Source organism: Lemur catta, chromosome 3 (genome assembly GCF_020740605.2).
Source record: "Lemur catta isolate mLemCat1 chromosome 3, mLemCat1.pri, whole genome shotgun sequence".
NCBI classification, from domain to species: Eukaryota; Metazoa; Chordata; class Mammalia; order Primates; family Lemuridae; genus Lemur; species Lemur catta.
Genome location: NC_059130.1, coordinates 11,537,609 through 11,563,393, shown reverse-complemented (window position 1 = coordinate 11,563,393; position 25,785 = coordinate 11,537,609).

Genomic DNA, 25,785 nt, shown 5'->3' with positions numbered 1-25,785 from the left:
CGCCATTCCTAGCTGATGAATCAAATGATTCTGAAAGGAACGGTGAAAAGTGCGGATCCTGTTTCAGTCTTTAGACTGAAACAGGATCCGCATTATTCACCTGTCCCACAAAGGCGCACTTCTCATGTCTGGCGCTAGTCCAACAAACCCAGGACTGACAGAGGCCCTGCACTTGCCACCCCAGAAAAATATCTCATCTCCAAAGAAGGATTCTTCCGCTACCGGTTGAAAAGGGCTCCCGTTCTTGAAACAGTGGTGAAAAAATGGTGAAATAATACTGAAAACAATCCTATCTTCCAATGCTCCTGTGCCAGCTATGGGAAATAGCAAGTTACCTGGGCCTCAGCAGAGGTTTCTCTGCAAAAAGCATCATAGGCTTCAGGATGCAGAGACCGACCTCATGACTATTACGGGGCCAAACGCCATGGAAATGGCAAATAATTACCAACACACTGGTCATTTCAAAGTGTCTGGATGAAATCTGAAGCACGATCCACACTTTTCCCATCTCACGCAAATATGCACTTTCCAACTCTGGAGGTAAACAAATCAAAGGCAGGGCTGACAGAAGCCCCGCACCTACACCCCACCCAGAAATCTCAACTACCAGGGAGGATTCTTATGCTAATGCGAGAACCCTGCTCGGGTTCTGAAAATAATGCTGAAACCACAACAGAATAATACTTAAAAAAACACTTTCTTGGTAGTCTCTAGGACCAACTATTGGAAAAGCCAAGATTAATGGGCCTCAGCCTGTTTCATCTGTGAAAACTCTGGTATGCTTAAGGATGCATCGACCAACCTTAGGACAATTACGGTGAAAAGTGCTTAGGAAAAATACCAAATAGTTCTCCACTTAGCGGTTCTTTCAAAAGTTGGGCCACACACCTCTTGGAAAGATCGAGTTACTTTGGCCTAGCCTTTGATTGGTCTGGAGAAGCAATCGCCATTCATAGCTGATGAATCAAATGATTCTGAAAGGAACAGTCAAAAGTGCGGATCCTGTTTCAGTCTTTAGACTGAAACAGGATCCGCACTATTCACCTGTCCCACAAAGGCGCACTTCTCATGTCTGGCGCTAGTCCTACAAACCCAGGACTGACAGAGGCCCTGCACTTGCCACCCCAGAAAAATATCTCATCTCCAAAGAAGGATTCTTCCTCTACCGGTTGAAAAGGGCTCCCGTTCTTGAAACAGTGGTGAAAAAATGGTGAAATAATACTGAAAACAATCCTGTCTTCCAAGGCTCCTGTGCCAGCTATGGGAAATACCAAGTTACCTGGGCCTCAGCAGAGGTTTCTCTGCAAAAAGCATCATAGGCTTCAGGATGCAGAGACCGACCTCATCACTACTACGGTGCCAAATGCCATGGAAATGGCAAATAATTACCAACACACTGGTCATTTCAAAGTGTCTGGATGAAATCTGAAGCACGATCCACACTTTTCCCATCTCACGCAAATATGCACTTTCCAACTCTGGAGGTAAACAAATCAAAGGCAGGGCTGACAGAAGCCCCGCACTTACACCCCACCCAGAAATCTCAACTACCAGGCAGGATTCTTATGCTAATGCGAGAACCCTGCTCCGGTTCTGAAAATAGTGCTGAAACCACAACAGAATAATACTTAAAAGAACACTTTCTTGGTAGTCTCTAGGACCAACTATTGGAAATGCCAAGATTAATGGGCCTCAGCCTGTTTCGTCTGTGAAAACTCTGGTATGCTTAAGGATGCAGAGACCAACCTTAGGACAATTACGGTGAAAAGTGCTTAGGAAAAATACCAAATAGTTCTCCACTTAGCGGTTCTTTCAAAAGTTGGGCCACACACCTCTTGGAAAGATCGAGTTACTTTGGCCTAGCCTTTGATTGGTCTGGAGAAGCAATCGCCATTCCTAGCTGATGAATCAAATGATTCTGAAAGGAACGGTGAAAAGTGCGGATCCTGTTTCAGTCTTTAGACTGAAACAGGATCCGCACTATTCACCTGTCCCACAAAGGCGCACTTCTCATGTCTGGCGCTAGTCCTACAAACCCAGGACTGACAGAGGCCCTGCACTTGCCACCCCAGAAAAATATCTCATCTCCAAAGAAGGATTCTTCCGCTAACGGTTGAAAAGGGCTCCCGTTCTTGAAACAGTGGTGAAAAAATGGTGAAATAATACTGAAAACAATCCTATCTTCCAAGGCTCCTGTGCCAGCTATGGGAAATAGCAAGTTACCTGGGCCTCAGCAGAGGTTTCTCTGCAAAAAGCATCATAGGCTTCAGGATGCAGAGTCCGACCTCATCACTATTACGGTGCCAAATGCCATGGAAATGGCAAATAATTACCAACACACTGGTCATTTCAAAGTGTCAGGATGAAATCTGAAGCACGATCCACACTTTTCCCATCTCACGCAACTATGCACTTTCCAACTCTGGAGGTAAACAAATCAAAGGCAGGGCTGACAGAAGCCCCGCACTTACACCCCACCCAGAAATCTCAACTACCAGGCAGGATTCTTATGCTAATGCGAGAACCCTGCTCGGGTTCTGAAAATAAAGCTGAAACCACAACAGAATAATACTTAAAAGAACACTTTCTTGGTAGTCTCTAGGACCAACTATTGGAAATGCCAAGATTAATGGGCCTCAGCCTGTTTCGTCTGTGAAAACTCTGGTATGCTTAAGGATGCAGAGACCAACCTTAGGACAATTACGGTGAAAAGTGCTTAGGAAAAATACCAAATAGTTCTCCACTTAGCGGTTCTTTCAAAAGTTGGGCCACACACCTCTTGGAAAGATCGAGTTACTTTGGCCTAGCCTTCGATTGGTCTGGAGAAGCAATCGGCATTCCTAGCTGATGAATCAAATGATTCTGAAAGGAACGGTGAAAAGTGCGGATCCTGTTTCAGTCTTTAGACTGAAACAGGATCCGCATTATTCACCTGTCCCACAAAGGCGCACTTCTCATGTCTGGCGCTAGTCCAACAAACCCAGGACTGACAGAGGCCCTGCACTTGCCACCCCAGAAAAATATCTCATCTCCAAAGAAGGATTCTTCCGCTACCGGTTGAAAAGGGCTCCCGTTCTTGAAACAGTGGTGAAAAAATGGTGAAATAATACTGAAAACAATCCTATCTTCCAATGCTCCTGTGCCAGCTATGGGAAATAGCAAGTTACCTGGGCCTCAGCAGAGGTTTCTCTGCAAAAAGCATCATAGGCTTCAGGATGCAGAGACCGACCTCATGACTATTACGGGGCCAAACGCCATGGAAATGGCAAATAATTACCAACACACTGGTCATTTCAAAGTGTCTGGATGAAATCTGAAGCACGATCCACACTTTTCCCATCTCACGCAAATATGCACTTTCCAACTCTGGAGGTAAACAAATCAAAGGCAGGGCTGACAGAAGCCCCGCACCTACACCCCACCCAGAAATCTCAACTACCAGGGAGGATTCTTATGCTAATGCGAGAACCCTGCTCGGGTTCTGAAAATAATGCTGAAACCACAACAGAATAATACTTAAAAAAACACTTTCTTGGTAGTCTCTAGGACCAACTATTGGAAAAGCCAAGATTAATGGGCCTCAGCCTGTTTCATCTGTGAAAACTCTGGTATGCTTAAGGATGCATCGACCAACCTTAGGACAATTACGGTGAAAAGTGCTTAGGAAAAATACCAAATAGTTCTCCACTTAGCGGTTCTTTCAAAAGTTGGGCCACACACCTCTTGGAAAGATCGAGTTACTTTGGCCTAGCCTTTGATTGGTCTGGAGAAGCAATCGCCATTCATAGCTGATGAATCAAATGATTCTGAAAGGAACAGTCAAAAGTGCGGATCCTGTTTCAGTCTTTAGACTGAAACAGGATCCGCACTATTCACCTGTCCCACAAAGGCGCACTTCTCATGTCTGGCGCTAGTCCTACAAACCCAGGACTGACAGAGGCCCTGCACTTGCCACCCCAGAAAAATATCTCATCTCCAAAGAAGGATTCTTCCTCTACCGGTTGAAAAGGGCTCCCGTTCTTGAAACAGTGGTGAAAAAATGGTGAAATAATACTGAAAACAATCCTGTCTTCCAAGGCTCCTGTGCCAGCTATGGGAAATACCAAGTTACCTGGGCCTCAGCAGAGGTTTCTCTGCAAAAAGCATCATAGGCTTCAGGATGCAGAGACCGACCTCATCACTACTACGGTGCCAAATGCCATGGAAATGGCAAATAATTACCAACACACTGGTCATTTCAAAGTGTCTGGATGAAATCTGAAGCACGATCCACACTTTTCCCATCTCACGCAAATATGCACTTTCCAACTCTGGAGGTAAACAAATCAAAGGCAGGGCTGACAGAAGCCCCGCACTTACACCCCACCCAGAAATCTCAACTACCAGGCAGGATTCTTATGCTAATGCGAGAACCCTGCTCCGGTTCTGAAAATAGTGCTGAAACCACAACAGAATAATACTTAAAAGAACACTTTCTTGGTAGTCTCTAGGACCAACTATTGGAAATGCCAAGATTAATGGGCCTCAGCCTGTTTCGTCTGTGAAAACTCTGGTATGCTTAAGGATGCAGAGACCAACCTTAGGACAATTACGGTGAAAAGTGCTTAGGAAAAATACCAAATAGTTCTCCACTTAGCGGTTCTTTCAAAAGTTGGGCCACACACCTCTTGGAAAGATCGAGTTACTTTGGCCTAGCCTTTGATTGGTCTGGAGAAGCAATCGCCATTCCTAGCTGATGAATCAAATGATTCTGAAAGGAACGGTGAAAAGTGCGGATCCTGTTTCAGTCTTTAGACTGAAACAGGATCCGCACTATTCACCTGTCCCACAAAGGCGCACTTCTCATGTCTGGCGCTAGTCCTACAAACCCAGGACTGACAGAGGCCCTGCACTTGCCACCCCAGAAAAATATCTCATCTCCAAAGAAGGATTCTTCCGCTAACGGTTGAAAAGGGCTCCCGTTCTTGAAACAGTGGTGAAAAAATGGTGAAATAATACTGAAAACAATCCTATCTTCCAAGGCTCCTGTGCCAGCTATGGGAAATAGCAAGTTACCTGGGCCTCAGCAGAGGTTTCTCTGCAAAAAGCATCATAGGCTTCAGGATGCAGAGTCCGACCTCATCACTATTACGGTGCCAAATGCCATGGAAATGGCAAATAATTACCAACACACTGGTCATTTCAAAGTGTCAGGATGAAATCTGAAGCACGATCCACACTTTTCCCATCTCACGCAACTATGCACTTTCCAACTCTGGAGGTAAACAAATCAAAGGCAGGGCTGACAGAAGCCCCGCACTTACACCCCACCCAGAAATCTCAACTACCAGGCAGGATTCTTATGCTAATGCGAGAACCCTGCTCGGGTTCTGAAAATAAAGCTGAAACCACAACAGAATAATACTTAAAAGAACACTTTCTTGGTAGTCTCTAGGACCAACTATTGGAAATGCCAAGATTAATGGGCCTCAGCCTGTTTCGTCTGTGAAAACTCTGGTATGCTTAAGGATGCAGAGACCAACCTTAGGACAATTACGGTGAAAAGTGCTTAGGAAAAATACCAAATAGTTCTCCACTTAGCGGTTCTTTCAAAAGTTGGGCCACACACCTCTTGGAAAGATCGAGTTACTTTGGCCTAGCCTTCGATTGGTCTGGAGAAGCAATCGGCATTCCTAGCTGATGAATCAAATGATTCTGAAAGGAATGGTGCAAAGTGCGGATCCTGTTTCAGTCTTTAGACTGAAACAGGATCCGCATTATTCACCTGTCCCACAAAGGCGCACTTCTCATGTCTGGCGCTAGTCCAACAAACCCAGGACTGACAGAGGCCCTGCACTTGCCACCCCAGAAAAATATCTCATCTCCAAAGAAGGATTCTTCCGCTAACGGTTGAAAAGGGCTCCCGTTCTTGAAACAGTGGTGAAAAAACGGTGAAATAATACTGAAAACAATCCTATCTTCCAAGGCTCCTGTGCCAGCTATGGGAAATAGCAAGTTACCTGGGCCTCAGCAGAGGTTTCTCTGCAAAAAGCATCATAGGCTTCAGGATGCAGAGACCGACCTCATGACTATTACGGGGCCAAACGCCATGGAAATGGCAAATAATTACCAACACACTGGTCATTTCAAAGTGTCTGGATGAAATCTGAAGCACGATCCACACTTTTCCCATCTCACGCAAATATGCACTTTCCAACTCTGGAGGTAAACAAATCAAAGGCAGGGCTGACAGAAGCCCCACACCTACACCCCACCCAGAAATCTCAACTACCAGGCAGGATTCTTATGCTAATGCGAGAACCCTGCTCCGGTTCTGAAAATAATGCTGAAACCACAACAGAATAATACTTAAAAGAACACTTTCTTTGTAGTCTCTAGGACCAACTATTGGAAATGCCAAGATTAATGGGCCTCAGCCTGTTTCGTCTGTGAAAACTCTGGTATGCTTAAGGATGCAGAGACCAACCTTAGGACAATTACGGTGAAAAGTGCTTAGGAAAAATACCAAATAGTTCTCCACTTAGCAGTTCTTTCAAAAGTTGGGCCACACACCTCTTGGAAAGATCGAGTTACTTTGGCCTAGCCTTGGATTGGTCTGGAGAAGCAATCGGCATTCCTAGCTGATGAATCAAATGATTCTGAAAGGAACGGTGAAAAGTGCGGATCCTGTTTCAGTCTTTAGACTGAAACAGGATCCGCACTATTCACCTGTCCCACAAAGGCGCACTTCTCATGTCTGGCGCTAGTCCAAGAAACCCAGGACTGACAGAGGCCCTGCACTTGCCACCCCAGAAAAATATCTCATCTCCAAAGAAGGATTCTTCCGCTACCGGTTGAAAAGGGCTCCCGTTCTTGAAACAGTGGTGAAAAAATGTTGAAATAATACTGAAAACAATCCTATCTTCCAAGGCTCCTGTGCCAGCTATGGGAAATAGCAAGTTACCTGGGCCTCAGCAGAGGTTTCTCTGCAAAAAGCATCATAGGCTTCAGGATGCAGAGACCGACCTCATGACTATTACAGGGCCAAACTCAATGGAAATGGCAAATAATTACCAACACACTGGTTATTTCAAAGTGTCTGGATGAAATCTGAAGCACGATCCACACTTTTCCCATCTCACGCAAATATGCACTTTCCAACTCTGGAGGTAAACAAATCAAAGGCAGGGCTGACAGAAGCCCAGCACCTACACCCCACCCAGAAATCTCAACTACCAGGCAGGATTCTTATGCTAATGCGAGAACCCTGCTCGGGTTCTGAAAATAATGCTGAAACCACAACAGAATAATACTTAAAAAAACACTTTCTTGGTAGTCTCTAGGACCAACTATTGGAAATGCCAAGATTAATGGGCCTCAGCCTGTTTCGTCTGTGAAAACTCTCGTATGCTTAAGGATGCAGAGACCAACCTTATGACAATTGCGGTGAAAAGTGCTTCGGAAAAAAACCAAATAGTTCTCCACTTAGCGGTTCTTTCAAAAGTTGGGCCACACACCTCTTGGAAAGATCGAGTTACTTTGGCCTAGCCTTTGATTGGTCTGGAGAAGCAATCGGCATTCCTAGCTGATGAATCAAATGATTCTGAAAGGAACGGTGAAAAGTGCGGATCCTGTTTCAGTCTTTAGACTGAAACAGGATCCGCACTATTCACCTGTCCCACAAAGGCGCACTTCTCATGTCTGGCGCTAGTCCTACAAACCCAGGACTGACAGAGGCCCTGCACTTGCCACCCCAGAAAAATATCTCATCTCCAAAGAAGGATTCTTCCGCTAACGGTTGAAAAGGGCTCCCGTTCTTGAAACAATGGTGAAAAAATGGTGAAATAATACTGAAAACAATCCTATCTTCCAAGGCTCCTGTGCCAGCTATGGGAAATAGCAAGTTACCTGGGCCTCAGCAGAGGTTTCTCTGCAAAAAGCATCATAGTCTTCAGGATGCAGAGACCGACCTCATGACTATTACGGGGCCAAACGCCATGGAAATGGCAAATAATTACCAACACACTGGTCATTTCAAAGTGTCTGGATGAAATCTGAAGCACGATCCACACTTTTCCCATCTCACGCAAATATGCACTTTCCAACTCTGGAGGTAAACAAATCAAAGGCAGGGCTGACAGAAGCCCTGCACCTACACCCCACCCAGAAATCTCAACTACCAGGCAGGATTCTTATGCTAATGCGAGAACCCTGCTCGGGTTCTGAAAATAATGCTGAAACCACAACAGAATAATACTTAAAAAAACAATTTCTTGGTAGTCTCTAGGACCAACTATTGGAAATGCCAAGATTAATGGGCCTCAGCCTGTTTCGTCTGTGAAAACTCTGGTATGCTTAAGGATGCATCGACCAACCTTAGGACAATTACGGTGAAAAGTGCTTAGGAAAAATACCAAATAGTACTGCACTTAGCGGTTCTTTCAAAAGTTGGGCCACACACCTCTTGGAAAGATCGAGTTACTTTGGCCTAGCCTTTGATTGGTCTGGAGAAGCAATCGCCATTCCTAGCTGATGAATCAAATGATTCTGAAAGGAACGGTGAAAAGTGCGGATCCTGTTTCAGTCTTTAGACTGAAACAGGATCCGCACTATTCACCTGTCCCACAAAGGCGCACTTCTCATGTCTGGCGCTAGTCCAACAAACCCAGGACTGACAGAGGCCCTGCACTTGCCACCCCAGAAAAATATCTCATCTCCAAAGAAGGATTCTTCCGCTACCGGTTGAAAAGGGCTCCCGTTCTTGAAACAGTCGTGAAAAAATGGTGAAATAATACTGAAAACAATCCTATCTTCCAAGGCTCCTGTGCCAGCTATGGGAAATAGCAAGTTACCTGGGCCTCAGCAGAGGTTTCTCTGCAAAAAGCATCATAGGCTTCAGGATGCAGAGACCGACCTCATCACTATTACGGTGCCAAATGCCATGGAAATGGCAAATAATTACCAACACACTGGTCATTTCAAAGTGTCAGGATGAAATCTGAAGCACGATCCACACTTTTCCCATCTCACGCAACTATGCACTTTCCAACTCTGGAGGTAAACAAATCAAAGGCAGGGCTGACAGAAGCCCTGCACTTACACCCCACCCAGAAATCTCAACTACCAGGCAGGATTCTTATGCTAATGCGAGAACCCTGCTCCGGTTCTGAAAATAATGCTGAAACCACAACAGAATAATACTTAAAAGAACACTTTCTTGGTAGTCTCTAGGACCAACTATTGGAAATGCCAAGATTAATGGGCCTCAGCCTGTTTCGTCTGTGAAAACTCTGGTATGCTTAAGGATGCAGAGACCAACCTTAGGACAATTACGGTGAAAAGTGCTTAGGAAAAATACCAAATAGTTCTCCACTTAGCGGTTCTTTCAAAAGTTGGGCCACACACCTCTTGGAAAGATGGAGTTACTTTGGCCTAGCCTTCGATTGGTCTGGAGAAGCAATCGGCATTCCTAGCTGATGAATCAAATGATTCTGAAAGGAACGGTGAAAAGTGCGGATCCTGTTTCAGTCTTTAGACTGAAACAGGATCCGCACTATTCACCTGTCCCACAAAGGCGCACTTCTCATGTCTGGCGCTAGTCCAACAAACCCAGGACTGACAGAGGCCCTGCACTTGCCACCCCAGAAAAATATCTCATCTCCAAAGAAGGATTCTTCGGCTACCGGTTGAAAAGGGCTCCCGTTCTTGAAACAGTGGTGAAAAAATGGTGAAATAATACTGAAAACAATCCTATCTTCCAAGGCTCCTGTGCCAGCTATGGGAAATAGCAAGTTACCTGGGCCTCAGCAGAGGTTTCTCTGCAAAAAGCATCATAGGCTTCAGGATGCAGAGACCGACCTCATCACTATTACGGTGCCAAACGCCATGGAAATGGCAAATAATTACCAACACACTGGTCATTTCAAAGTGTCAGGATGAAATCTGAAGCACGATCCACACTTTTCCCATCTCACGCAAATATGCACTTTCCAACTCTGGAGGTAAACAAATCAAAGGCAGGGCTGACAGAAGCCCCGCACCTACACCCCACCCAGAAATCTCAACTACCAGGCAGGATTCTTATGCTAATGCGAGAACCCTGCTCGGGTTCTGAAAATAATGCTGAAACCACAACAGAATAATACTTAAAAAAACACTTTCTTGGTAGTCTCTAGGACCAACTATTGGAAATGCCAAGATTAATGGGCCTCAGCCTGTTTCGTCTGTGAAAACTCTGGTATGCTTAAGGATGCAGAGACCAACCTTAGGACAATTACGGTGAAAAGTGCTTAGGAAAAATACCAAATAGTACTGCACTTAGCGGTTCTTTCAAAAGTTGGGCCACACACCTCTTGGAAAGATCGAGTTACTTTGGCCTAGCCTTCGATTGGTCTGGAGAAGCAATCGCCATTCCTAGCTGATGAATCAAATGATTCTGAAAGGAACGGTGAAAAGTGCGGATCCTGTTTCAGTCTTTAGACTGAAACAGGATCCGCACTATTCACCTGTCCCACAAAGGCGCACTTCTCATGTCTGGCGCTAGTCCAACAAACCCAGGACTGACAGAGGCCCTGCACTTGCCACCCCAGAAAAATATCTCATCTCCAAAGAAGGATTCTTCCGCTACCGGTTGAAAAGGGCTCCCGTTCTTGAAACAGTGGTGAAAAAATGGTGAAATAATACTGAAAACAATCCTATCTTCCAAGGCTCCTGTGCCAGCTATGGGAAATAGCAAGTTACCTGGGCCTCAGCAGAGGTTTCTCTGCAAAAAGCATCATAGGCTTCAGGATGCAGAGACCGACCTCATCACTATTACGGTGCCAAATGCCATGGAAATGGCAAATAATTACCAACACACTGGTCATTTCAAAGTGTCAGGATGAAATCTGAAGCACGATCCACACTTTTCCCATCTCAGGCAACTATGCACTTTCCAACTCTGGAGGTAAACAAATCAAAGGCAGGGCTGACAGAAGCCCCGCACTTACACCCCACCATGAATTCTCAACTACCAGGCAGGATTCTTATGCTAATGCGAGAACCCTGCTCCGGTTCTGAAAATAATGCTGAAACCACAACAGAATAATACTTAAAAGAACACTTTCTTGGTAGTCTCTAGGACCAACTATTGGAAATGCCAAGATTAATGGGCCTCAGCCTGTTTCGTCTGTGAAAACTCTGGTATGCTTAAGGATGCAGAGACCAACCTTAGGACAATTACGGTGAAAAGTGCTTCGGAAAAAAACCAAATAGTTCTCCACTTAGCGGTTCTTTCAAAAGTTGGGCCACACACCTCTTGGAAAGATCGAGTTACTTTGGCCTAGCCTTTGATTGGTCTGGAGAAGCAATCGGCATTCCTAGCTGATGAATCAAATGATTCTGAAAGGAACGGTGAAAAGTGCGGATCCTGTTTCAGTCTTTAGACTGAAACAGGATCCGCACTATTCACCTGTCCCACAAAGGCGCACTTCTCATGTCTGGCGCTAGTCCTACAAACCCAGGACTGACAGAGGCCCTGCACTTGCCACCCCAGAAAAATATCTCATCTCCAAAGAAGGATTCTTCCGCTAACGGTTGAAAAGGGCTCCCGTTCTTGAAACAGTGGTGAAAAAATGGTGAAATAATACTGAAAACAATCCTATCTTCCAAGGCTCCTGTGCCAGCCATGGGAAATAGCAAGTTACCTGGGCCTCAGCAGAGGTTTCTCTGCAAAAAGCATCATAGGCTTCAGGATGCAGAGTCCGACCTCATCACTATTACGGTGCCAAACGCCATGGAAATGGCAAATAATTACCAACACACTGGTCATTTCAAAGTGTCAGGATGAAATCTGAAGCACGATCCACACTTTTCCCATCTCACGCAACTATGCACTTTCCAACTCTGGAGGTAAACAAATCAAAGGCAGGGCTGACAGAAGCCCCGCACTTACACCCCACCCAGAAATCTCAACTACCAGGCAGGATTCTTATGCTAATGCGAGAACCCTGCTCGGGTTCTGAAAATAATGCTGAAACCACAACAGAATAATACTTAAAAAAACAATTTCTTGGTAGTCTCTAGGACCAACTATTGGAAATGCCAAGATTAATGGGCCTCAGCCTGTTTCGTCTGTGAAAACTCTGGTATGCTTAAGGATGCATCGACCAACCTTAGGACAATTACGGTGAAAAGTTCTTAGGAAAAATACCAAATAGTACTGCACTTAGCGGTTCTTTCAAAAGTTGGGCCACACACCTCTTGGAAAGATCGAGTTACTTTGGCCTAGCCTTTGATTGGTCTGGAGAAGCAATCGCCATTCCTAGCTGATGAATCAAATGATTCTGAAAGGAACGGTGAAAAGTGCGGATCCTGTTTCAGTCTTTAGACTGAAACAGGATCCGCACTATTCACCTGTCCCACAAAGGCGCACTTCTCATGTCTGGCGCTAGTCCAACAAACCCAGGACTGACAGAGGCCCTGCACTTGCCACCCCAGAAAAATATCTCATCTCCAAAGAAGGATTCTTCGGCTACCGGTTGAAAAGGGCTCCCGTTCTTGAAACAGTCGTGAAAAAATGGTGAAATAATACTGAAAACAATCCTATCTTCCAAGGCTCCTGTGCCAGCTATGGGAAATAGCAAGTTACCTGGGCCTCAGCAGAGGTTTCTCTGCAAAAAGCATCATAGGCTTCAGGATGCAGAGACCGACCTCATCACTATTACGGTGCCAAATGCCATGGAAATGGCAAATAATTACCAACACACTGGTCATTTCAAAGTGTCAGGATGAAATCTGAAGCACGATCCACACTTTTCCCATCTCACGCAACTATGCACTTTCCAACTCTGGAGGTAAACAAATCAAAGGCAGGGCTGACAGAAGCCCTGCACTTACACCCCACCCAGAAATCTCAACTACCAGGCAGGATTCTTATGCTAATGCGAGAACCCTGCTCCGGTTCTGAAAATAATGCTGAAACCACAACAGAATAATACTTAAAAGAACACTTTCTTGGTAGTCTCTAGGACCAACTATTGGAAATGCCAAGATTAATGGGCCTCAGCCTGTTTCGTCTGTGAAAACTCTGGTATGCTTAAGGATGCAGAGACCAACCTTAGGACAATTACGGTGAAAAGTGCTTAGGAAAAATACCAAATAGTTCTCCACTTAGCGGTTCTTTCAAAAGTTGGGCCACACACCTCTTGGAAAGATCGAGTTACTTTGGCCTAGCCTTCGATTGGTCTGGAGAAGCAATCGGCATTCCTAGCTGATGAATCAAATGATTCTGAAAGGAACGGTGAAAAGTGCGGATCCTGTTTCAGTCTTTAGACTGAAACAGGATCCGCACTATTCACCTGTCCCACAAAGGCGCACTTCTCATGTCTGGCGCTAGTCCAACAAACCCAGGACTGACAGAGGCCCTGCACTTGCCACCCCAGAAAAATATCTCATCTCCAAAGAAGGATTCTTCCGCTACCGGTTGAAAAGGGCTCCCGTTCTTGAAACAGTGGTGAAAAAATGGTGAAATAATACTGAAAACAATCCTATCTTCCAAGGCTCCTGTGCCAGCTATGGGAAATAGCAAGTTACCTGGGCCTCAGCAGAGGTTTCTCTGCAAAAAGCATCATAGGCTTCAGGATGCAGAGACCGACCTCATCACTATTACGGTGCCAAATGCCATGGAAATGGCAAATAATTACCAACACACTGGTCATTTCAAAGTGTCAGGATGAAATCTGAAGCACGATCCACACTTTTCCCATCTCAGGCAACTATGCACTTTCCAACTCTGGAGGTAAACAAATCAAAGGCAGGGCTGACAGAAGCCCCGCACTTACACCCCACCATGAATTCTCAACTACCAGGCAGGATTCTTATGCTAATGCGAGAACCCTGCTCCGGTTCTGAAAATAATGCTGAAACCACAACAGAATAATACTTAAAAGAACACTTTCTTGGTAGTCTCTAGGACCAACTATTGGAAATGCCAAGATTAATGGGCCTCAGCCTGTTTCGTCTGTGAAAACTCTGGTATGCTTAAGGATGCAGAGACCAACCTTAGGACAATTACGGTGAAAAGTGCTTCGGAAAAAAACCAAATAGTTCTCCACTTAGCGGTTCTTTCAAAAGTTGGGCCACACACCTCTTGGAAAGATCGAGTTACTTTGGCCTAGCCTTTGATTGGTCTGGAGAAGCAATCGGCATTCCTAGCTGATGAATCAAATGATTCTGAAAGGAACGGTGAAAAGTGCGGATCCTGTTTCAGTCTTTAGACTGAAACAGGATCCGCACTATTCACCTGTCCCACAAAGGCGCACTTCTCATGTCTGGCGCTAGTCCTACAAACCCAGGACTGACAGAGGCCCTGCACTTGCCACCCCAGAAAAATATCTCATCTCCAAAGAAGGATTCTTCCGCTAACGGTTGAAAAGGGCTCCCGTTCTTGAAACAGTGGTGAAAAAATGGTGAAATAATACTGAAAACAATCCTATCTTCCAAGGCTCCTGTGCCAGCCATGGGAAATAGCAAGTTACCTGGGCCTCAGCAGAGGTTTCTCTGCAAAAAGCATCATAGGCTTCAGGATGCAGAGTCCGACCTCATCACTATTACGGTGCCAAACGCCATGGAAATGGCAAATAATTACCAACACACTGGTCATTTCAAAGTGTCAGGATGAAATCTGAAGCACGATCCACACTTTTCCCATCTCACGCAACTATGCACTTTCCAACTCTGGAGGTAAACAAATCAAAGGCAGGGCTGACAGAAGCCCCGCACTTACACCCCACCCAGAAATCTCAACTACCAGGCAGGATTCTTATGCTAATGCGAGAACCCTGCTCGGGTTCTGAAAATAATGCTGAAACCACAACAGAATAATACTTAAAAAAACAATTTCTTGGTAGTCTCTAGGACCAACTATTGGAAATGCCAAGATTAATGGGCCTCAGCCTGTTTCGTCTGTGAAAACTCTGGTATGCTTAAGGATGCATCGACCAACCTTAGGACAATTACGGTGAAAAGTTCTTAGGAAAAATACCAAATAGTACTGCACTTAGCGGTTCTTTCAAAAGTTGGGCCACACACCTCTTGGAAAGATCGAGTTACTTTGGCCTAGCCTTTGATTGGTCTGGAGAAGCAATCGCCATTCCTAGCTGATGAATCAAATGATTCTGAAAGGAACGGTGAAAAGTGCGGATCCTGTTTCAGTCTTTAGACTGAAACAGGATCCGCACTATTCACCTGTCCCACAAAGGCGCACTTCTCATGTCTGGCGCTAGTCCAACAAACCCAGGACTGACAGAGGCCCTGCACTTGCCACCCCAGAAAAATATCTCATCTCCAAAGAAGGATTCTTCGGCTACCGGTTGAAAAGGGCTCCCGTTCTTGAAACAGTCGTGAAAAAATGGTGAAATAATACTGAAAACAATCCTATCTTCCAAGGCTCCTGTGCCAGCTATGGGAAATAGCAAGTTACCTGGGCCTCAGCAGAGGTTTCTCTGCAAAAAGCATCATAGGCTTCAGGATGCAGAGACCGACCTCATCACTATTACGGTGCCAAATGCCATGGAAATGGCAAATAATTACCAACACACTGGTCATTTCAAAGTGTCAGGATGAAATCTGAAGCACGATCCACACTTTTCCCATCTCACGCAACTATGCACTTTCCAACTCTGGAGGTAAACAAATCAAAGGCAGGGCTGACAGAAGCCCTGCACTTACACCCCACCCAGAAATCTCAACTACCAGGCAGGATTCTTATGCTAATGCGAGAACCCTGCTCCGGTTCTGAAAATAATGCTGAAACCACAACAGAATAATACTTAAAAGAACACTTTCTTGGTAGTCTCTAGGACCAACTATTGGAAATGCCAAGATTAATGGGCCTCAGCCTGTTTCGTCTGTGAAAACTCTGGTATGCTTAAGGATGCAGAGACCAACCTTAGGACAATTACGGTGAAAAGTGCTTAGGAAAAATACCAAATAGTTCTCCACTTAGCGGTTCTTTCAAAAGTTGGGCCACACACCTCTTGGAAAGATCGAGTTACTTTGGCCTAGCCTTCGATTGGTCTGGAGAAGCAATCGGCATTCCTAGCTGATGAATCAAATGATTCTGAAAGGAACGGTGAAAAGTGCGGATCCTGTTTCAGTCTTTAGACTGAAACAGGATCCGCACTATTCACCTGTCCCACAAAGGCGCACTTCTCATGTCTGGCGCTAGTCCAACAAACCCAGGACTGACAGAGGCCCTGCACTTGCCACCCCAGAAAAATATCTCATCTCCAAAGAAGGATTCTTCCGCTACCGGTTGAAAAGGGCTCCCGTTCTTGAAACAGTGGTGAAAAAATGGTGAAATAATACTGAAAACAATCCTATCTTCCAAGGCTCCTGTGCCAGCTATGGGAAATAGCAAGTTACCTGGGCCTTAGCAGAGGTTTCTCTGCAAAAAGCATCATAGGCTTCAGGATGCAGAGACCGACCTCATGACTATTACGGGGCCAAACGCCATGGAAATGGCAAATAATTACCAACACACTGGTCATTTCAAAGTGTCTGGATGAAATCTGAAGCACGATCCACACTTTTCCCATCTCACGCAAATATGCACTTTCCAACTCTGGAGGTAAACAAATCAAAGGCAGGGCTGACAGAAGCCCCGCACCTACACCCCACCCAGAAATCTCAACTACCAGGCAGGATTCTTATGCTAATGCGAGAACGCTGCTCGGGTTCTGAAAATAATGCTGAAACCACAACAGAATAATACTTAAAAGAACACTTTCTTGGTAGTCTCTAGGACCAGCTATTGGAAATGCCAAGATTAATGGGCCTCAGCCTGTTTCGTCTGTGAAAACTCTGGTATGCTTAAGGATGCAGAGACCAACCTTAGGACAATTACGGTGAAAAGTGCTTAGGAAAAATACCAAATAGTACTGCACTTAGCGGTTCTTTCAAAAGTTGGGCCACACACCTCTTGGAAAGATCGAGTTACTTTGGCCTAGCCTTTGATTGGTCTGGAGAAGCAATCGCCATTCCTAGCTGATGAATCAAATGATTCTGAAAGGAACGGTGAAAAGTGCGGATCCTGTTTCAGTCTTTAGACTGAAACAGGATCCGCACTATTCACCTGTCCCACAAAGGCGCACTTCTCATGTCTGGCGCTAGTCCAACAAACCCAGGACTGACAGAGGCCCTGCACTTGCCACCCCAGAAAAATATCTCATCTCCAAAGAAGGATTCTTCGGCTACCGGTTGAAAAGGGCTCCCGTTCTTGAAACAGTCGTGAAAAAATGGTGAAATAATACTGAAAACAATCCTATCTTCTAAGGCTCCTGTGCCAGCTATGGGAAATAGCAAGTTACCTGGGCCTCAGCAGAGGTTTCTCTGCAAAAAGAATCATAGGCTTCAGGATGCAGAGACCGACCTCATCACTATTACGGTGCCAAATGCCATGGAAATGGCAAATAATTACCAACACACTGGTCATTTCAAAGTGTCAGGATGAAATCTGAAGCACGATCCACACTTTTCCCATCTCACGCAACTATGCACTTTCCAACTCTGGAGGTAAACAAATCAAAGGCAGGGCTGACAGAAGCCCTGCACGTACACCCCACCCAGAAATCTCAACTACCAGGCAGGATTCTTATGCTAATGCGAGAACCCTGCTCCGGTTCTGAAAATAATGCTGAAATCACAACAGAATAATACTTAAAAGAACACTTTCTTGGTAGTCTCTAGGACCAACTATTGGAAATGCCAAGATTAATGGGCCTCAGCCTGTTTCGTCTGTGAAAACTCTGTTATGCTTAAGGATGCAGAGACCAACCTTAGGACAATTACGGTGAAAAGTGCTTAGGAAAAATACCAAATAGTTCTCCACTTAGCGGTTCTTTCAAAAGTTGGGCCACACACCTCTTGGAAAGATCGAGTTACTTTGGCCTAGCCTTCGATTGGTCTGGAGAAGCAATCGGCATTCCTAGCTGATGAATCAAATGATTCTGAAAGGAACGGTGCAAAGTGCGGATCCTGTTTCAGTCTTTAGACTGAAACAGGATCCGCACTATTCACCTGTCCCACAAAGGCGCACTTCTCATGTCTGGCGCTAGTCCAACAAACCCAGGACTGACCGAGGCACTGCACTTGCCACCCCAGAAAAATATCTCATCTCCAAAGAAGGATTCTTCCGCTACCGGTTGAAAAGGGCTCCCGTTCTTGAAACAGTGGTGAAAAAATGGTGAAATAATACTGAAAACAATCCTATCTTCCAAGGCTCCTGTGCCAGCTATGGGAAATAGCAAGTTACCTGGGCCTCAGCAGAGGTTTCTCTGCAAAAAGCATCATAGGCTTCAGGATGCAGAGACCGACCTCATGACTATTACGGGGCCAAACGCCATGGAAATGGCAAATAATTACCAACACACTGGTCATTTCAAAGTGTCTGGATGAAATCTGAAGCACGATCCACACTTTTCCCATCTCACGCAAATATGCACTTTCCAACTCTGGAGGTAAACAAATCAAAGGCAGGGCTGACAGAAGCCCCGCACCTACACCCCACCCAGAAATCTCAACTACCAGGCAGTATTCTTATGCTAATGCGAGAACCCTGCTGCGGTTCTGAAAATAATGCTGAAACCACAACAGAATAATACTTAAAAGAACACTTTCTTTGTAGTCTCTAGGACCAACTATTGGAAATGCCAAGATTAACGGGCCTCAGCCTGTTTCGTCTGTGAAAACTCTGGTATGCTTAAGGATGCAGAGACCAACCTTAGGACAATTACGGTGAAAAGTGCTTAGGAAAAATACCTAATAGTTCTCCACTTAGCGGTTCTTTCAAAAGTTGGGCCACACACCTCTTGGAAAGATCGAGTTACTTTGGCCTAGCCTTCGATTGGTCTGGAGAAGCAATCGGCATTCCTAGCTGATGAATCAAATGATTCTGAAAGGAATGGTGCAAAGTGCGGATCCTGTTTCAGTCTTTAGACTGAAACAGGATCCGCACTATTCACCTGTCCCACAAAGGCGCACTTCTCATGTCTGGCGCTAGTCCAACAAACCCAGGACTGACAGAGGCCCTGCACTTGCCACCCCAGAAAAATATCTCATCTCCAAAGAAGGATTCTTCCGCTACCGGTTGAAAAGGGCTCCCGTTCTTGAAACAGTGGTGAAAAAATGGTGAAATAATACTGAAAACAATCCTATCTTCCAAGGCTCCTGTGCCAGCTATGGGAAATAGCAAGTTACCTGGGCCTCAGCAGAGGTTTCTCTGCAAAAAGCATCATAGGCTTCAGGATGCAGAGACCGACCTCATGACTATTACGGGGCCAAACGCCATGGAAATGGCAAATAATTACCAACACACTGGTCATTTCAAAGTGTCTGGATGAAATCTGAAGCACGATCCACACTTTTCCCATCTCACGCAACTATGCACTTTCCAACTCTGGAGGTAAACAAATCAAAGGCAGGGCTGACAGAAGCCCCGCACCTACACCCCACCCAGAAATCTCAACTACCAGGCAGGATTCTTATGCTAATGCGAGAACGCTGCTCGGGTTCTGAAAATAATGCTGAAACCACAACAGAATAATACTTAAAAAAACACTTTCTTGGTAGTCTCTAGGACCAACTATTGGAAATGCCAAGATTAATGGGCCTCAGCCTGTTTCGTCTGTGAAAACTCTGGTATGCTTAAGGATGCAGAGACCAACCTTAGGACAATTACGGTGAAAAGTGCTTAGGAAAAATACCAAATAGTACTGCACTTAGCCGTTCTTTCAAAAGTTGGGCCACACACCTCTTGGAAAGATCGAGTTACTTTGGCCTAGCCTTTGATTGGTCTGGAGAAGCAATCGCCATTCCTAGCTGATGAATCAAATGATTTGAAAGGAACGGTGAAAAGTGCGGATCCTGTTTCAGTCTTTAGACTGAAACAGGATCCGCACTATTCACCTGTCCCACAAAGGCGCACTTCTCATGTCTGGCGCTAGTCCAACAAACCCAGGACTGACAGAGGCCCTGCACTTGCCACCCCAGAAAAATATCTCATCTCCAAAGAAGGATTCTTCCGCTAACGGTTGAAAAGGGCTCCCGTTCTTGAAACAGTGGTGAAAAAATGGTGAAATAATACTGAAAACAATCCTATCTTCCAAGGCTCCTGTGCCAGCTATGGGAAATAGCAAGTTACCTGGGCCTCAGCAGAGGTTTCTCTGCAAAAAGCATCATAGGCTTCAGGATGCAGAGACCGACCTCATCACTATTACGGTGCCAAATGCCATGGAAATGGCAAATAATTACCAACACACTGGTCATTTCAAAGTGTCAGGATGAAATCTGAAGCACGATCCACACTTTTCCCATCTCACGCAACTATGCACTTTCCAACTCTGGAGGTAAACAAATCAAAGGCAGGGCTGACAGAAGCCCCGCACTTACACCCCACCCAGAAATCTCAACTACCAGGCAGGATTCTTATGCTAATGCGAGAACCCTGCTCCGGTTCTGAAAATAATGCTGAAACCACAACAGAATAATACTTAAAAGAACACTTTCTTGGTAGTCTCTAGGACCAACTATTGGAAATGCCAAGATTAATGGGCCTCAGCCTGTTTCGTCTGTGAAAACTCTGGTATGCTTAAGGATGCAGAGACCAACCTTAGGACAATTACGGTGAAAAGTGCTTCGGAAAAAAACCAAATAGTTCTCCACTTAGCGGTTCTTTCAAAAGTTGGGCCACACACCTCTTGGAAAGATCGAGTTACTTTGGCCTAGCCTTCGATTGGTCTGGAGAAGCAATCGGCATTCCTAGCTGATGAATCAAATGATTCTGAAAGGAACGGTGAAAAGTGCGGATCCTGTTTCAGTCTTTAGACTGAAACAGGATCCGCACTATTCACCTGTCCCACAAAGGCGCACTTCTCATGTCTGGCGCTAGTCCAACAAACCCAGGACTGACCGAGGCACTGCACTTGCCACCCCAGAAAAATATCTCATCTCCAAAGAAGGATTCTTCCGCTACCGGTTGAAAAGGGCTCCCGTTCTTGAAACAGTGGTGAAAAAATGGTGAAATAATACTGAAAACAATCCTATCTTCCAAGGCTCCTGTGCCAGCTATGGGAAATAGCAAGTTACCTGGGCCTCAGCAGAGGTTTCTCTGCAAAAAGCATCATAGGCTTCAGGATGCAGAGACCGACCTCATGACTATTACGGGGCCAAACGCCATGGAAATGGCAAATAATTACCAACACACTGGTCATTTCAAAGTGTCTGGATGAAATCTGAAGCACGATCCACACTTTTCCCATCTCACGCAAATATGCACTTTCCAACTCTGGAGGTAAACAAATCAAAGGCAGGGCTGACAGAAGCCCCGCACCTACACCCCACCCAGAAATCTCAACTACCAGGCAGTATTCTTATGCTAATGCGAGAACCCTGCTGCGGTTCTGAAAATAATGCTGAAACCACAACAGAATAATACTTAAAAGAACACTTTCTTTGTAGTCTCTAGGACCAACTATTGGAAATGCCAAGATTAACGGGCCTCAGCCTGTTTCGTCTGTGAAAACTCTGGTATGCTTAAGGATGCAGAGACCAACCTTAGGACAATTACGGTGAAAAGTGCTTAGGAAAAATACCTAATAGTTCTCCACTTAGCGGTTCTTTCAAAAGTTGGGCCACACACCTCTTGGAAAGATCGAGTTACTTTGGCCTAGCCTTCGATTGGTCTGGAGAAGCAATCGGCATTCCTAGCTGATGAATCAAATGATTCTGAAAGGAATGGTGCAAAGTGCGGATCCTGTTTCAGTCTTTAGACTGAAACAGGATCCGCACTATTCACCTGTCCCACAAAGGCGCACTTCTCATGTCTGGCGCTAGTCCAACAAACCCAGGACTGACAGAGGCCCTGCACTTGCCACCCCAGAAAAATATCTCATCTCCAAAGAAGGATTCTTCCGCTACCGGTTGAAAAGGGCTCCCGTTCTTGAAACAGTGGTGAAAAAATGGTGAAATAATACTGAAAACAATCCTATCTTCCAAGGCTCCTGTGCCAGCTATGGGAAATAGCAAGTTACCTGGGCCTCAGCAGAGGTTTCTCTGCAAAAAGCATCATAGGCTTCAGGATGCAGAGACCGACCTCATGACTATTACGGGGCCAAACGCCATGGAAATGGCAAATAATTACCAACACACTGGTCATTTCAAAGTGTCTGGATGAAATCTGAAGCACGATCCACACTTTTCCCATCTCACGCAAATATGCACTTTCCAACTCTGGAGGTAAACAAATCAAAGGCAGGGCTGACAGAAGCCCCGCACCTACACCCCACCCAGAAATCTCAACTACCAGGCAGGATTCTTATGCTAATGCGAGAACGCTGCTCGGGTTCTGAAAATAATGCTGAAACCACAACAGAATAATACTTAAAAAAACACTTTCTTGGTAGTCTCTAGGACCAACTATTGGAAATGCCAAGATTAATGGGCCTCAGCCTGTTTCGTCTGTGAAAACTCTGGTATGCTTAAGGATGCAGAGACCAACCTTAGGACAATTACGGTGAAAAGTGCTTAGGAAAAATACCAAATAGTACTGCACTTAGCCGTTCTTTCAAAAGTTGGGCCACACACCTCTTGGAAAGATCGAGTTACTTTGGCCTAGCCTTTGATTGGTCTGGAGAAGCAATCGCCATTCCTAGCTGATGAATCAAATGATTTGAAAGGAACGGTGAAAAGTGCGGATCCTGTTTCAGTCTTTAGACTGAAACAGGATCCGCACTATTCACCTGTCCCACAAAGGCTCACTTCTCATGTCTGGCGCTAGTCCAACAAACCCAGGACTGACAGAGGCCCTGCACTTGCCACCCCAGAAAAATATCTCATCTCCAAAGAAGGATTCTTCCGCTAACGGTTGAAAAGGGCTCCCGTTCTTGAAACAGTGGTGAAAAAATGGTGAAATAATACTGAAAACAATCCTATCTTCCAAGGCTCCTGTGCCAGCTATGGGAAATAGCAAGTTACCTGGGCCTCAGCAGAGGTTTCTCTGCAAAAAGCATCATAGGCTTCAGGATGCAGAGACCGACCTCATCACTATTACGGTGCCAAATGCCATGGAAATGGCAAATAATTACCAACACACTGGTCATTTCAAAGTGTCAGGATGAAATCTGAAGCACGATCCACACTTTTCCCATCTCACGCAACTATGCACTTTCCAACTCTGGAGGTAAACAAAACAAAGGCAGGGCTTACAGAAGCCCCGCACCTACACCCCACCCAGAAATCTCAACTACCAGGCAGGATTCTTATGCTAATGCGAGAACCCTGCTCCGGTTCTGAAAATAATGCTGAAACCACAACAGAATAATACTTAAAAGAACACTTTCTTGGTAGTCTCTAGGACCAACTATTGGAAATGCCAAGATTAATGGGCCTCAGCCTGTTTCGTCTGTGAAAACTCTGGTATGCTTAAGGATGCAGAGACCAACCTTAGGACAATTACGGTGAAAAGTGCTTCGGAAAAAAACCAAATAGTTCTCCACTTAGCGGTTCTTTCAAAAGTTGGGCCACACACCTCTTGGAAAGATCGAGTTACTTTGGCCTAGCCTTCGATTGGTCTGGAGAAGCAATCGGCATTCCTAGCTGATGAATCAAATGATTCTGAAAGGAACGGTGAAAAGTGCGGATCCTGTTTCAGTCTTTAGACTGAAACAGGATCCGCACTATTCACCTGTCCCACAAAGGCGCACTTCTCATGTCTGGCGCTAGTCCTACAAACCCAGGACTGACAGAGGCCCTGCACTTGCCACCCCAGAAAAATATCTCATCTCCAAAGAAGGATTCTTCCGCTAACGGTTGAAAAGGGCTCCCGTTCTTGAAACAGTGGTGAAAAAATGGTGAAATAATACTGAAAACAATCCTATCTTCCAAGGCTCCTGTGCCAGCCATGGGAAATAGCAAGTTACCTGGGCCTCAGCAGAGGTTTCTCTGCAAAAAGCATCATAGGCTTCAGGATGCAGAGTCCGACCTCATCACTATTACGGTGCCAAACGCCATGGAAATGGCAAATAATTACCAACACACTGGTCATTTCAAAGTGTCAGGATGAAATCTGAAGCACGATCCACACTTTTCCCATCTCACGCAACTATGCACTTTCCAACTCTGGAGGTAAACAAATCAAAGGCAGGGCTGACAGAAGCCCCGCACCTACACCCCACCCAGAAATCTCAACTACCAGGCAGGATTCTTATGCTAATGCGAGAACCCTGCTCGGGTTCTGAAAATAATGCTGAAACCACAACAGAATAATACTTAAAAAAACAATTTCTTGGTAGTCTCTAGGACCAACTATTGGAAATGCCAAGATTAACGGGCCTCAGCCTGTTTCGTCTGTGAAAACTCTGGTATGCTTAAGGATGCATCGACCAACCTTAGGACAATTACGGTGAAAAGTGCTTAGGAAAAATACCTAATAGTTCTCCACTTAGCGGTTCTTTCAAAAGTTGGGCCACACACCTCTTGGAAAGATCGAGTTACTTTGGCCTAGCCTTCGATTGGTCTGGAGAAGCAATCGGCATTCCTAGCTGATGAATCAAATGATTCTGAAAGGAATGGTGCAAAGTGCGGATCCTGTTTCAGTCTTTAGACTGAAACAGGATCCGCATTATTCACCTGTCCCACAAAGGCGCACTTCTCATGTCTGGCGCTAGTCCAACAAACCCAGGACTGACAGAGGCCCTGCACTTGCCACCCCAGAAAAATATCTCATCTCCAAAGAAGGATTCTTCCGCTACCGGTTGAAAAGGGCTCCCGTTCTTGAAACAGTGGTGAAAAAATGGTGAAATAATACTGAAAACAATCCTATCTTCCAAGGCTCCTGTGCCAGCTATGGGAAATAGCAAGTTACCTGGGCCTCAGCAGAGGTTTCTCTGCAAAAAGCATCATAGGCTTCAGGATGCAGAGACCGACCTCATGACTATTACGGTGCCAAACGCCATGGAAATGGCAAATAATTACCAACACACTGATCATTTCAAATGTCAGTATGAAATCTGAAGCACGATCCACACTTTTCCCATCTCACGCAACTATGCACTTTCCAACTCTGGAGGTAAACAAATCAAAGGCAGGGCTGACAGAAGCCCCGCACCTACACCCCACCCAGAAATCTCAACTACCAGGCAGGATTCTTATGCTAATGCGAGAACGCTGCTCGGGTTCTGAAAATAATGCTGAAACCACAACAGAATAATACTTAAAAAAACACTTTCTTGGTAGTCTCTAGGACCAACTATTGGAAATGCCAAGATTAATGGGCCTCAGCCTGTTTCGTCTGTGAAAACTCTGGTATGCTTAAGGATGCAGAGACCAACCTTAGGACAATTACGGTGAAAAGTGCTTAGGAAAAATACCAAATAGTACTGCACTTAGCCGTTCTTTCAAAAGTTGGGCCACACACCTCTTGGAAAGATCGAGTTACTTTGGCCTAGCCTTTGATTGGTCTGGAGAAGCAATCGCCATTCCTAGCTGATGAATCAAATGATTTGAAAGGAACGGTGAAAAGTGCGGATCCTGTTTCAGTCTTTAGACTGAAACAGGATCCGCACTATTCACCTGTCCCACAAAGGCGCACTTCTCATGTCTGGCGCTAGTCCAACAAACCCAGGACTGACAGAGGCCCTGCACTTGCCACCCCAGAAAAATATCTCATCTCCAAAGAAGGATTCTTCCGCTAACGGTTGAAAAGGGCTCCCGTTCTTGAAACAGTGGTGAAAAAATGGTGAAATAATACTGAAAACAATCCTATCTTCCAAG